The sequence below is a fragment of the Danio rerio genome, chromosome 20 (genome assembly GCF_052040795.2).
Source record: "Danio rerio strain M-AB ecotype USA chromosome 20, GRCz13ab, whole genome shotgun sequence".
In the NCBI taxonomy this organism is placed as follows: Eukaryota; Metazoa; Chordata; class Actinopteri; order Cypriniformes; family Danionidae; genus Danio; species Danio rerio.
Window position 1 is genome coordinate 10,805,495 of NC_141040.1, and position 14,685 is coordinate 10,820,179.

Sequence of the window (14,685 nt, forward strand, 5' to 3'; positions counted from 1 at the left end):
TTTAAAATGTTAATTTAAATAGATTCTTTCTTTTTTGACTAACTTCAAGTTGTTTGACTAACAATAGATATTTATTATATATTAAATGTAATTTTTAAGATTTGCATGGGAATTATGGTCTAAATATGTTTTATGACTTGCTTTACGAGTGGCATATTGTGAAGTTTAGACTCATTTGATTGGTCACCACATTCTATCTTTGTCATCTACTTAGCCAGAACAATTAAACACCAACAAATATTTTGAAACTGTGACAAAGATGCAATAATACTTTTGTAAAGAAAAACTTTCTTCCCCTAGAATTAGTGGAGAAAAAAAGAAATAGAGAGGATTATGCAGATGACAGTATTCTGTATCAATAACCTTTAAATAATTTGTATTTAAACCTTTTAAATATAAATATGAATAACAGGCCTGTAGCGAGGGGGGTATTGAGAAAGGTCCAGTATTTGTCCCATACATGAGCTCATTTGTCCTGTTATGCCATCATAAGTTATCAAAATAACCCATTGAAAAGGGTTTTAAGATCTTATGCAAGTAAAGTCATTGTTCTCTCTACTGTTTTATAGAGAAAACAGTTTATAAGTACCTTGCATTCTAAATTTTGAAAATTATTCTTGAAATAAAAAAGGACCTATAAAATGTGAAGCACCAAAAGCGGCCTGTATTAATATTTATTAGGCTATTTTTGTTATCAATTAATTTTCAAATTTACTTTATAAAAGAGAAGCTGGGTGAGGCAGTGGCGCAGTAGGAAGTGCTGTCACCTCACAGCAAGTGGGTCGCTGGTTCGAACCTTGGCTCAGTTGGCGTTTCTGTGACTAAGCCGAAAAGAAAATGAATGAATAAATGAAAAGAGAAGCTGGAAAAATTGTGAAGCTCTACATTATTTATTCATTCATTTTTTTGTCGGCTTAGTCCCTTTATTAATCCACGGCCACCACAGCCACATTATGCTTATTGTACTCACTTTTTTAAAGTCAACTAATCCTTTTTTACAACATCAAACTATTTTATCTATTTTGTCTGCTTTCAAATAATTATTGCAATTCGTCACCTTAGAATTATAAGGTTCTATCTGACATTTTTGTCAAAATTGAGTTATTGACAAATTCTTATTTAATGACATCTTATTTACATTATGGGTTGTTTTTTATAAGTTGTTTTCATTTTAAAACTTTTTACTAAAAATGTTACACACATACTGTTTGCTATGGAATGAAAAAAACTTTAAAGCTCAATATCTCAAAATCATTCAGCACGCAGATAGAACCTTATGATTCTAAGGTGACGAATTATTACAATATTACATATTTGATGAATCATTAAGTCTATAAAATCTTGCTAGATACAGAAAAGCTGTAAAAAAAAACAAGTAATAAATGTGTATTGGAAAAAGTGATTAGTTTCATTTTATTAAAAAATGAATACAATTTGCATAATAATAAACATTAAGTCAACTTAATAGTGCCAAGTTACAATGGGTTTACTTGCATTATTTTTGTAAAGTCAACTTGTTTCTTTTAAGGCAATTGGTTTGCTAGCTTTAAGTAGTTAATCAGTTTTTACTGTTTTAAATCTAAAGAAAATGTTTTTGGTGCATCAAAAAGTGTGACCATCTGACAAGCTAATCAAAGCAATAGATAGATAGATAAATAGATAGATAGATAGATAGATAGATAGATAGATAGATAGACAGACAGACAGACAGACAGACAGACAGACAGACAGACAGACAGACAGACAGACAGACAGACACACAGACAGACAGACAGACAGACAGACAGACAGACAGACAGACAGACAGACAGACAGACAGACAGACAGACAGATAGATAGATAGATAGATAGATAGATAGATAGTTAAGAAAATAAATAAAAACATAATTACATAAATAAATAAACAAATACAATGCTTAAAATCTCACTAAAATGCAGTGTTAAAACCTCCTATTCCAGTTTTTCTTAGTCGCTTTGGTGCGTTTCTCACAACACGAGTGCATTTTTGCACAACAGTTAATGCATTTCTCAAAACAATTAGTACAAACTGCAAAACCTAGCTGATAACCTGCAAAAGTGTGTCACTTAAAACACAAAATGGATAGTTCATTCCTCAAAATCAAGTATTGATGTCAATGAAAGTGTCAGTATCATCAAAATGAAAAGTCCTGACACCATTGCTTATGAACAAGATGTCATAATGGCTTTGTCATATTTTCAACGTGACAGTTTTCTCTGCACATTTTTTTCAATGCAAAAAAGTCTGATTTTGGTGACACTTCCTGAAAATGCTCAAGACAGCGCTATATACTATTTGCACAGTCATTTGAAAACTACAGTAAAGTTAGACATAACTGCATTTAGTGAGGTATCTGAGTACAAGACACTGAATATGTATGTTTCACATGTTTACTGCATTTGCTCTTTGCGATTCTAATTTATTCACAGCATTGTGCAAAAGAATAAATCCCCCCTTATTTACAACAAACATAAACTCCCTTTAGGTAGAGCTGTGCACAACTGTACACAATATTGCAGAACATATTGGAACTGAGACTACAACATACACAGGTCTGTAAATTGTTCATCAAATTGTTCAATTTTAAAGACATTTTCAAGAAAATAAATATTTAAATTTGTTACAATGCAATTGATGCATGTACAAAAGCAATGTGTTGGCAAGAATGAGAAACTGCTACTAGGATGTGCACAAATGACTAATCATTTTAAGAAATGCATTACCTGTGCAAATGTAAATAGTGTTGTGAGAAATGCACCAAAGCGACTGAGAAAAACTGTAAATAGAAAATGAGTGTAATAACTACAAAAAGGTCCACTTTTTTGAGAAAACAACATCAACACCTATTTAACTAGGCTGGCTGCAGACCTGATTGTTTATTACGACTAGAAAAAGTAGCATAATGACATTTTAACATTAGACAACACTATTCTTACATATGAACATTCTATTCAACTTATACAATCATGTAAACTAATCATTAACTTCAATAATTAAAATTCATTATTGGTTATTTGTGTCTATTACAAAGTTTGAATTACTTTAGCTGTTCAAGTTCAATATCACAATCAAGTCTAAGGTTTTAATAATTTAAAGTTAGTATTGAGAGTTGCAGTGTTCTCTTTTTACTCCTGATCTTACAATATGCTTGCAGTCTTCCATTTTTTTTTTCCGGGTCAGGACGACATTACTTCCATTTCTATTACAGTAAGACTATTTTCCAGTTGTCTTACCTCTCATCTGTCAATCATTCGTCAAACGCGTCTTCCCCTTCCACTAGATGTCGCTACAACACCAGTGAATAGCTTACAATCAGCGTAGTCCAGTGGGTTGCATATTTAAATATAGCTGCTAAAGAGTCTCGTGAGCATTAGCTGGATGATCATCGCACACCTGAATGAAAGATCTATTCTGTCTGGAAGCTCTAAACGGGGACGTTTTGCTTTTAATGAGTGTGCTCAAAAAAGAACAGCACGTATGAATGCTTTAATCTTATGAATATTCATGTCAGTGAAAGCCTGTGGGGACTGAAGCGTTCTTGGAAATGGAAACGTCGGGTTGTTAAAGCATAACCCGCCTTTTCTTTAGAGCGATTAAAGACATTCGACTGAGCTAAATAAAGAGCTGTTGAAGGAAAGAAAAAGATTCACTGCTAGCAGCTCGTCTTTACGCTCAGATTAATCTGCGAACTAAAACACATTCTCTGTTGAGTGTAGACAACCAGTAGCCTAAACCAGAAAGTGTGGTGAACCCACTCAAAAAGGAGGGCATCCTGCATCATCTGCAGGGTATTTCCAGAGTGACCTCACATTTGTCTTTAATTTGTCAGCACATTTGGTGTAATTTGGTAAATTGTAATTCAGTCTGTTATTATCAAGCTTTCCTCTTTCTTGGAACAGCTTATCAGAGAAGCTACATTCTGATCTTCTTGATCCAGTTTTCAAGTGTTAATCAAATGTAAAGATAAATATTAAATTAATGATAATAATAGTATAAATACATTGAATTGATTTACACAATGTAAAAGTTAAACACATAAATGTTTTATTTACATGAGGTCAGTGTTGGGGGTAATGCATTACGAGTAACGCAAGTTGCGCAATAGTATTATGAGTAAATTAACGCATTACTTTTGGAAAATAAATAATATTGTAGTTACTTTTTTGAAGATGTAATGAGTTACATTTTAGCCTAATAAATTAGCTTTATAAAAATTGCAGAATTAAAGTATTTGCAATGAATCACACAGTAAACGAGAGAATGTGTGTAATATTTTAGAAGCATCAAAGAAAAAGTAAAGGAGCTTGTCTCACTGGACAGTGATTTTACTTAAGACAAGTTGTACACAAGTAGCAAACACATTGCTTTAAGCTTTCAATAATCTGTATAAATGGCATGTATATCTATAGGGTCATTACATTATCCTAATATATATATGCATGTATCTCTTTCAGAGCTTGATTTTTTAAATCTTGAGTTCTGCAATTAGTAATGCACTATATAACCTACACCTACATTTAACTTAATATATATATATATATATATATATATATATATATATATATATATATATATATATATATATATATATATATATATATATGTAGGTGTAGGTTATGTAGTGCATTGCTAATTGCAGAACTCAAGATTAAAATAATCAAGCTCTGAAAGAGATGAAGCCTTAGCCAGCTAACAAAAAGTAACTCAAAAGTAATGCATTGCATTGCTTTCCATAAAAAAAATAACTGACACAACTAGTTAATTTTTTGGGGAGTTACTCAATACTGTAATGCACTACTTTATATAATAATAATAATAATAATAATAATAATAATAATAATAAATAAATATCTAGTTGCATTACTTGGTTATTTTTTAGGGTAAGTAATGCATTAATTTTGAGTTACTTTTGGGTAACTTTTTCTTACATTGCTTAGGTTCTCTTTTATAAATTTCAGGTTATTTATTTATTTATTTATTTTTAAACAGAGGAGTTCTACAACTAACAGACAGTATAACTTCTATTTACCTTAAAAAACAAAACAAAACAAAAAAAAAAAACGATATCTTGGGATAATGTTCTCTTTTGAGAACTTCCTGATCTCAAAACTATACTGTATATGTTGTATATTAAGATTAATGAAAGCTTGAAGCAATGCTTTTGCTACTTTTTGTCTTATTAGTCCTTATTAATCACCTTTCCTTTTTGGTGCCTTCAAAATAATGAATGCATTGTATCATTGACTGTGTGATTAAACGTGATTATGTTAACTTTAATTCAGCTATTTATTTTTAAACGCTGACTAATTAAACTAAAAACTAACTAGCATTATTTATTTTTTTAAAAGTAGCTCAAATATCATTACTTTTTTTTGAAATATTGCGTTACTTTAGTTACTTAGAAAAGTAAGTTTAGTAACTTAGATTACTTATAATGCATTACCCCCAACACTGGATTTGACCAACACAATCTCACGGCAATTTATAACTTTTTGATTTAGTGGCTAATTTGTATAAACTCGCATGATCTCTTTTGTACTATTTAGTACGATTTGCTCATCCCCTAATAACAGTTGGGTTTAGGGGCATGGTTGGGTACCACACCCAATGTTTAAAATCGTATTTTCGTAAAAATGAACTTTTAAGAATTCCAAAAAAATTGCCACTAAACCGACAAAACGTTAAATACTTAAGTTTCCTCGTGAGATCAAGTTGATATGAAAATTGAAAATCTGTAATCTGGAGGTTAAAAAATACATAAAAATACTGTGAAAATCACTTTTAGAGTTGTTAGCAATGTATAGTGCAAACAAAAACTCAGATTTGACATATCTATAGGAGGAAATTGACAAAATATCTTCATGGAAGAAAACCTTTACCTTAATATTCAAATGATTTTTGGCATCAAATAAAAAAAAAAAAATTATAATAATAAATTTGACATTTTTCCCACATAAATATACACATAGACTTGTTTCATGGTCCAGGCTCACAAATATATTCACTCAACAATTTCTGATGTGTTAGTTGATACTTGGGTCTGACTTAAACATTACTAGCCTTTAATGGGTCTGTGAGAAAGAAAAGATTGTTGATATATAAGATCAGTTTCGTCTAATACAAAATGACCATGATGACAACTTCTAGCATAACTTACATGGCAAATAAGGACGTAGTGCCTATTTAAAACGTGAAGCTGTTGGGTATTGCCCTTAAAAGGATAATTTACACGTAATACACTCTGTTGATTTAACTTTGACTTTCCTGTGAGAAACACAAAAGAAAAAAGAAGCGTCTGACTGCATCCAGAATTGCATGTTTCTCTATTACATAGCTGGCAAAAAAAAAAAAAAAAGCAGTAAAGTGACATTTAACTGCTACTAGGTCACATTCACAATGTAGTGCATTTATACTTTATTAAACATACTATTTTAGAAGTTGTGAAGTAATTACTTATTCAAAACTAAGAGTACAGTATGCTGCTTTGGATAAAGTCTTAATATCTTTTGCACTTCACTAAAAAAAAGTTATATATGAATGGTGACAATTTTCTGTTTTAAATATAATATTAACTGTGTGCATTTCAGTGTCATTGCTTTGAAAAGAGGTTAATTGTGCATGCTCTTTTGTATTTTTTAATGGCAATTAAATATTACTCAAGCAGTGAGTCAAACTGTTATAACAATGAGATGGATATTAAAACAACTCACGTTGATAACCAGTCTGAGTGTAGCCTTGACATCAATGAATTTCATTTGACACCAATGAGTTGTGCACTGTTAAGTGAATCATATCTGTCACAAAACTGTCAGAAAACATTTTTTATAAACTTAAAAAATATAAATAAAAAAAAAATAAATAAAACAATCCAAAATTAATATTGTTAAGGTTTTCTGATTTGGTGTTGATAGACTTAAAGAAAGCTGATTGGTTAGTTAATTGGTTGCTTGGTTGGTTGGAAGGATGGATGGATGGATGGATGGATGGATAGATGGATGGATTGAAGGATCGATTAAAGGATTGATGATTGAGTGAAAAGAGCAATCCAAAATCAATATTGTTAAGGTTTACTGATTTGGTGTTGATAGACTTAAAGAAGGCTGATTGCTTGGTTGGTTGGTTGGTTGGTTGGGTGGTTGGTTGGATGGATGGATGGATGAATGGATTGAAGGATGGATTGAAGGACGGATGATTGGGTGAAGTGGCTTTAGTATTATTCATGAGACAGCAGACAAGTAGTACCTGGGTGATTAAACAATTAAATTGTGAAGTGCTCAGGCACTGGCATTTTTATTATTCCACAAGGCCAAGGGGAAGTATTTTTAAATGACAACAAATAAAAAAATGAGGCTTTCATGCCACATCAACTAGCAATCTTTTTATGTTTAATGCCATGTCCACATGATTTTTGTGGTCACATGAGCTCGTAGACACATTTTCCCTCCATCAAGTTGAACAGAAATCATTAGCGTACTGTATATATGGTCATCATACGGTCAGGTAATGTTTTTAAACATTTGATGAAACTGAAATATAAAATGAAAATGTGATTAGATATAGGCGATGCAGTGGGGCAGTAGGTAGTGCTGTCACCTCACAGCAAGAAGGTTGCTGGGTCGCTGGTTCAAACCTCGGCTCGGCTCAGTTGGCGTTTCTGTGTGGAGTTTGCATGTTCTCCCTGCGTTCGCGTGGGTTTCCTCCGGGTGCTCCGGTTTCCCCCACAGTCCAAAGACATATGGTACAGGTGAATTGGGTAGGTTAAATTGTCTGAGTGTATGAGTGTGTGTATGAATGAGTGCATAAATGTTTCCCCACAGATGGGTTGCGGCTGGAAGGGCATCTGCTGCGTAAAAACTTGCTGGATAGGTTGGCGGTTGATTTTTGCTGTGGCGGCCCCAGATTAATAAAAGGACTAAGCCGACAAGAAAATGAATGAATGAATGATTAGATATATATTTTTCTAAAAATAAAGGACAATGTATGTTTACAGTTACATATTAAAAAGTCTGGTACAGATAACACAAACAATATTAATAGTAGAACTACTGAGGCAGGTATTTTGGCTCTTTTTGAATTCTGCAATTTAATAACTTTGTTCAAATAAAACCCAAAAAAACTATTATCCCCTGACTTAGCCTATATTTATATTTCTTACTAACATTATTAATAAAGGACACCACACAAAAGAGGAGAATTTCTACCTTGAACTGCTATAGCAGTATAGTTAACAAGATGCTTTTCAGCGTTCGCTACTTATTTTGTTGCCTGTGAATATGTGTGCATGTGTTGCCTAGCATCTTCCTGTTAACAAAAACAGAACTTTTTGACGATGAAAACCAAACATTGAGACATGTCTTTTCAATTAACAACTACAATGCAGGTGAAAAAACAAAACTTGCTCTCCTGCTTGAAAAATAAAGTGACATTTGCAGCTTCATAGACTGTCTAACTTGTCACATTGAGATTTGTAGGTTGTATTACAAATAGCACCAACTATTAGTGTAGTGAGATCATAATATGGTGACAGACATTCAATGCTTAATTCTAATAGTTCAATAGAAGCTGTAAATGTAAATATGACTTGGCAATATGACTTATTTGAGAATGGCCAGAATTACCACAATGACCATTTGAGGTAACTCTGAAAGTTCCCGTGATAACTTGCAGTAACATTAAGAGAAGTTTGACAAACTAATTTCGAGAGGAGCATGTGATATGATTTACTACAGCTCATCATTACCTAGCCTATCAGATCTTTTTAAAATTAATTCAAATATCCTGCCTAAACTTCATTCCCTACCCATCCCCCCCAATTCTAGGATCAGGCAAAACGGTGGCATTGGTTCAAGTTCTAATTGAGCCAGTCAGCACTCTTTGAGCGGAGTTGGCATGTTCTCCCCATGTTTACGTGGGTTTTCCCCGGGTACTCCGGTTTCCTCCCAGTCTAAAAACATGTGCATAAGCGAATTATGATAACAGTCAGAAGCACTTAATGCATACATACTGAATATATACATATAGAACCGCCTTATTAACCAAAGTATAGGTAAAAAACAAACTGGGGGCTTTCAAGAAATACCTGATCTCTTTTCCTTCCTAATGCTCATTGACCTAGCGGGAACCTTGGGCTCATCCATCTCCAAGCTGAGGGTTCTCTCCCAGCCAGCATGCCAAACCTGCTATTATAGTCGAGCATTATCTAAGTGTGAACTCTATGGAAAAGAAAAAGATAAATATAATATTACTTTTGATACAATTGTGTGTTACTTTTCTCCTCACTGACACACTTAAAAGTATCAATGTTCTTGTTGTTAAAGTGAAATTATCTGAAGTTGTTTAAACATTTTCACCCTGCTCTCATAGAACACACTTGTAAGTTATTATCCACAAATAAATACAGTTATCTTCACAAAAAAACAAAAAAAAAACAAAAACACACACTTAGAAAACATCTGTGAAAGGCAAAAATTCAGTGCAACAGTCAAAGAGATGTTTTGTCAAAATAATAATAATAAATGAATAAGTACAGTGTGTGACAAACAAGTGTGAACAGCCCCTAAAAGATCTTAGCATTTGAGATGTGGTGGAAAGTAAAACATGAACATTCCTATAATCTAAAGTTTCCTTCCTAAAGCACAGTTTTTATTTTGGGGTTTAAAGGTCGGTTGTTTTTAATGTGTGGGGTGTGTTGGCTCTGTTTGGCGAATAATTACAGCTATGTTTTCCATCCACCAAAGAAGCAAAAATAGATTTGTTCCTACCTTGGGAGCATGTATTTTAAGAACTGCCAGTCACAAAGCCATTCACAAGCAATTAACTTATCTCAAGATGTATTGGAGAGTTATAAACATGGGGTGATCTATCTATCTATCTATCTATCTATCTATCTATCTATCTATCTATCTATCTATCTATCTATCTATCTATCTATCTATCTATCTATCTATCTATCTATCTATCTATCTATCTACCCACCCACATAAAAAACAACAAAAAAGTAAAATGTATTTTTGACAGAACTAACCAGAAAGACAACTATTCAGCGTTATTATAGATCTGATATGTGGTCAGTCGAGTGTGCAGATCAGCGTTTGGAATTTTGGCTATTCTAAGACTGGCATGTCCTTGAATTTGTACAGTACAGTGTCCCGGGTCTCACGGTTAGTCAGCAAAGATGACACAGACTGCAGTCATTTCCCCCAAGCCTGTAGAAATCCAGTTGATTCATTCACCTCACTGACCCCGCTCTATCATCTCAACAGACAAGAGGAGTGTCAGGAACGAGAGTGCTCAGACTGCAGATTAAACTTAACCTTTTATGTTTCTCTTCTCAAAGCCCCAGATCTGTGTCTAGGCGACTTTTCTGCTGGAAAATACAGCTGCTCTGGACTTTCCCTTTCCTTCTGAGAAGCAGATTTTACAGCCTCGAGCAAAGATCTATAACCTCAATGAAAAATGCATTTGAAAACAAAACCTGCTGTGACAATCACCGCAACATTTCAGACTGAGAAACTGAGACTGGAAACCACTAACACACTATATGCAAAATAAAAATCCATCGATTGACCATTGATTGATGCACCTTAAGGTCCAAGGAATTACTCTTGAATTTATATTAATCTAGAAGAACCAATTGTATTTATTCTGAGATATTACAATGCTTGAGCATCTGCAAGAACACCTGAGGTTTGTTTTTTGCCAGTGGTGGAAAGAGCTGAAAGAGCTGAAAAATCATACTCAAATAAAAGTACCATTACTTGCCTAAAAATGTAGAGCAAGTAGAATAAAAGTATGTGTTGTAAATATTACTCAAAGTATGAGTAAAAAGTAGCCCTTTCTAAAGTACTCAAGAGTAGTGAGTAGTGAGTATTAAGTTGTAAAAAACTGATGCATTTACATGTAATTTGTGGATGTAAACGTAACATTCTGTAGTGCATTTAGTCATTGCCCAGCAGGCACACAAAGTCATACGACATTAATATTAGGTTAGATTAAGGTCGTGATGTCAGGTGAAAATTTAATGTAATATTAATATTTTGACGTCCAATAACGATGTCAAATGACATTGATAATTGGTTGATTTTTAGGTAGAAAGTGACAAAAATCCAACGTCTAGTCAAAATCTTAAACCAACATCATATTGATGTCTAATACTGACATTTATTCTTCAGGCATGACAACCAAAATCTAACGTCTCATAAACGTCATTGTGGTAACATCCACACAACGTCAAGCTGTAACATCATTAATTGATATTTAGTTGTTTTTAGGTTGGACGTTGGACATTGGCATTGCACTGATGTTGAGTTCTGATGTCGACCCGATTTTCATTTCCAAAAAAAAAAAAAAAAAGCAACATCTCCATGACGTAAAGTTACAACGTCAATCTGACGTCATGTTGACTTCTTGTGCCTGCTGGGTGTTAACAGCCATTTTGTCCACATACTCTGGATCAATGCGTGTAAAGATTTTAGATGTCTTTTTGGACACTTTTAATGCGATCCAAAGGTTTGCAGCATTTATAAAGCGCCCATGTCTTGAGGTAGTTCAGTGTGATGTGATTAACCTTCTAGGTGTCAATTTAGATACTGTTATACTATCATAAAAAAACAATGCACTTAAACAGGAGACAAGTATTAAATAATAAATATTATTTAATTAATGCCCAAAAATACGTATGCGTGATTTTCAACTGAGGAGAGTGTGGAGGAGAGAGAGAGTGAGAGGTGAGGTAAGATGGCGAGTCACACACCAAGTGACCTGCAGTTTGGCAGTATTTCCTATAATATCTGTGTGTGTGTTTGTGTGTGTGTGTGTGTGTGTGTGTGTGTGTGTGTGTGTGTGTGTGTGTGTGTGTGTGAATGAGAGAGAGAGCGTCCCTGCGAACCTAAGGTTGCATATAAAGTATTCAGTTTCTGAATGGTTTCAGAAAACAAGCCAACAGTTTGGTAATGCTGTCTGAACCTTACTTCACATATACATTTTTTTTTTTTTGCATGGTAATACTGGTAAAATAGGGAAAAGGTTTGTTGGTATCAAAATTTGGATATCGCCCAAGCCTAATATATATATATATATATATATATATACACCATTTATGTGAAGCTGCTTTGACACAATCTACATTGTAAAAGCACTATACAAATAAAGCTGAATTGAATATATATATATATATATATATATATATATACATATATATATATATATATATATATATATATATATATATATATATATATATATATATATATATTCACCTCAGAATTATAAGGTTCTATCTGACATTTTTGGCAAAATTGAGTTATTCACAAATTCAATTTTAACCACAACTCATTTACATTATGTGATGTTTTTGCATAAGTTGTTTACATTTTAAGACTTTTTATTAAAAAATAAATAAATAAATAAAAAAATACAATCTAAATGGGTTTATCTACAAAGTCAAAAACTCGCTTGGCTCTGTAAGGTTCTTTCTGTGAATCAGCATTTTAATGCACACACGAGGACCAGTCAGAATCAACTTTATTTTTAATTTCACCGGACTGCTTCAACGACAGCGGGAAAGACCAGAAAGACAAAATCAGAGTAGACTAAATAATTCCACTGCAGCACACAAAATTCAGATGTGTAATGTGTAAATGTGATGATTTAGAATTTTTTTGCCATGTTAAATTTGGCATTGCTGAAAAAGAATCAAATTTGAAACATTAATTCATTTTCTTTTCGGCTTAGTTTCTTTATTAATCCAGGGTCGCCACAGCAGAATGAACCGCCAACTTATTCAGCATATGTTTTACGCAACTAATGCCCTTCCAGCTGCAACCCATCACTGGGAAACATCCACACACACTCATACACTATAGACAACTTTAGCCTATCCAATTCACCTGTACCATATCTTTGGACTGTGGGGGAAACCGGAGCACCCAGAGGAAACCCACGTGAACAGAGGGAGAACATGCCAATTCACACATACACGCTAATAGCCGAGGCTCGAATCAGCAACATTTTTGCTGTGAGGCAACAGCACTACCAACTGTGCCACTGCAGAAATATAAAAAAATTTCTATAATAAACTTGATACATTTTTATTTATTTATATATACAGTATATATATATATATATATATATATAGTCAGTGCAACGTTTTTCAGGGTTTATTAAACTCATTTGCTCATTGTCTGCTTTCCTTTTCAAGTCTTCAGATTTGAAAATAAGCCTTGAAGGGCAAATACTTAATTTAATTATATCTTCCATAAAATAAATGAATAAAATCCAATAATTCATATAATGCAAACACTTTAACAAATATGACCTTATTAATTAAATAAAATGAACAGCTGCACTGGATAAAATATTTAGCACAGCCTTGTATGCTTAATTTGAACAAAAAGAAAATATTCATCCTAAAATATGAAATCAATATTATAGCACAGATGTAATTTTCTCAAGCATTAACATATTGTTACAACACAAAATTATATATTTGTATTTATAATTATATACAAGTAACGCATAAATAGTTCAATAAATGATCTGCTCGATATAACGTTATAATTTTAAGAGGAAAATGACTTTTTAGAATTAGAAGGTTCTATCTGCATTTACCATGTTTTATTTTACTCCAATTTGCAAATGTAAGAGAACTTTGATAATTTACATTTAGAGCACATTTAGAGTCTGTCATGTTAATGTATAAAAGAGAACTAATACACACATATTGTTTGTTATATGGAATGCAAAATCTTTGAAGCTCAATATCTCAAAATTATTTAGAAGGCAGATAGAACCTTATAATTCTAAGTTGATGATATATATATTACTATGATTTGTCTTTACGAATATTTTAAAGTGTCAGAGGTCTGGGTGAACAGACTTTCAATAGAGGGACAGGAATCCCATTTTTGATTAAAGGTGGTGTGTCACAGTAGGTTGCAAGAAAGCGGACCTAGTTGCAGCAATTAACAGTACAAAGGTGTCTATTTATGGAATTAGGTTCAAGTAGACAGACAAGGGGTTGACAAGGTCCAAACAATAGGGGCATTAACACAGGGAAGTCAGTGGTAGGGACAAGATGAACAGCCAGCCAGTAGGAGCAACAGTGGTCAAAACCAGAGCTAGATCAAGAAGCAAACTAAACTCAAGACTGGCAGACCAGGGAAGTCAGAACACGGGATAGGACTGGAAAAGTATAAGGCACAAAACAACAAACGTAGCAATATATATATATATATATATATTATATATATATGAAGTCAAATATATATCCTAGTAGAAGAGAACTAGACTGACTTGGACAATCGAATAAAACATAAACAAACATAAAGACTTTTAGAATCTTAAAGAGAGAAATTAATCAAAAAATACAATTGGTTAAACACTAGGAACAAACTAAATAAAGTATTAGCTACAAATAAACAATAGGTAGACAACAGAACTAGAGCCGGCAGGGCAAAACGCTTAGTAAGGATACAAGACTAGGATACAAGACAAGCTCACGTGGAACGAACTAAAAAATAAATGAGAACACACAGCACAAAATATAACACAAAGAACCATGAGAGTGGTATATGTAAGTTTTTCACTTTAAAGTGTATAAATACTATAATATGTTTGCAGAAATTTAAGAAACATGTTAAGTGAACAATCTTGCTTTTTGAAAATCA

The 14,685-nt window shown here is 32.9% G+C and overlaps 1 long non-coding RNA gene across 3 annotated transcripts in view; it reads right to left on the minus strand.

The window, feature by feature from the left end:
• Window positions 1-14,685, minus strand: part of LOC137488721 (uncharacterized) — a 139,472-nt gene that overhangs the window by 63,386 nt on the left and 61,401 nt on the right. Inside the window, exon 3 of one of the 3 annotated variants that reach the window (XR_015518179.1) lies at window positions 9,099-9,231. The exons of 1 other annotated variant lie outside the window; for it this stretch is intronic. This is a non-coding gene — a long non-coding RNA (uncharacterized LOC137488721). Of the gene's footprint in view, window positions 1-3,252; window positions 3,437-9,098; window positions 9,232-14,685 lie in introns of those variants that run through there. One more of the 3 variants, XR_015518180.1, reaches the window with a different exon arrangement.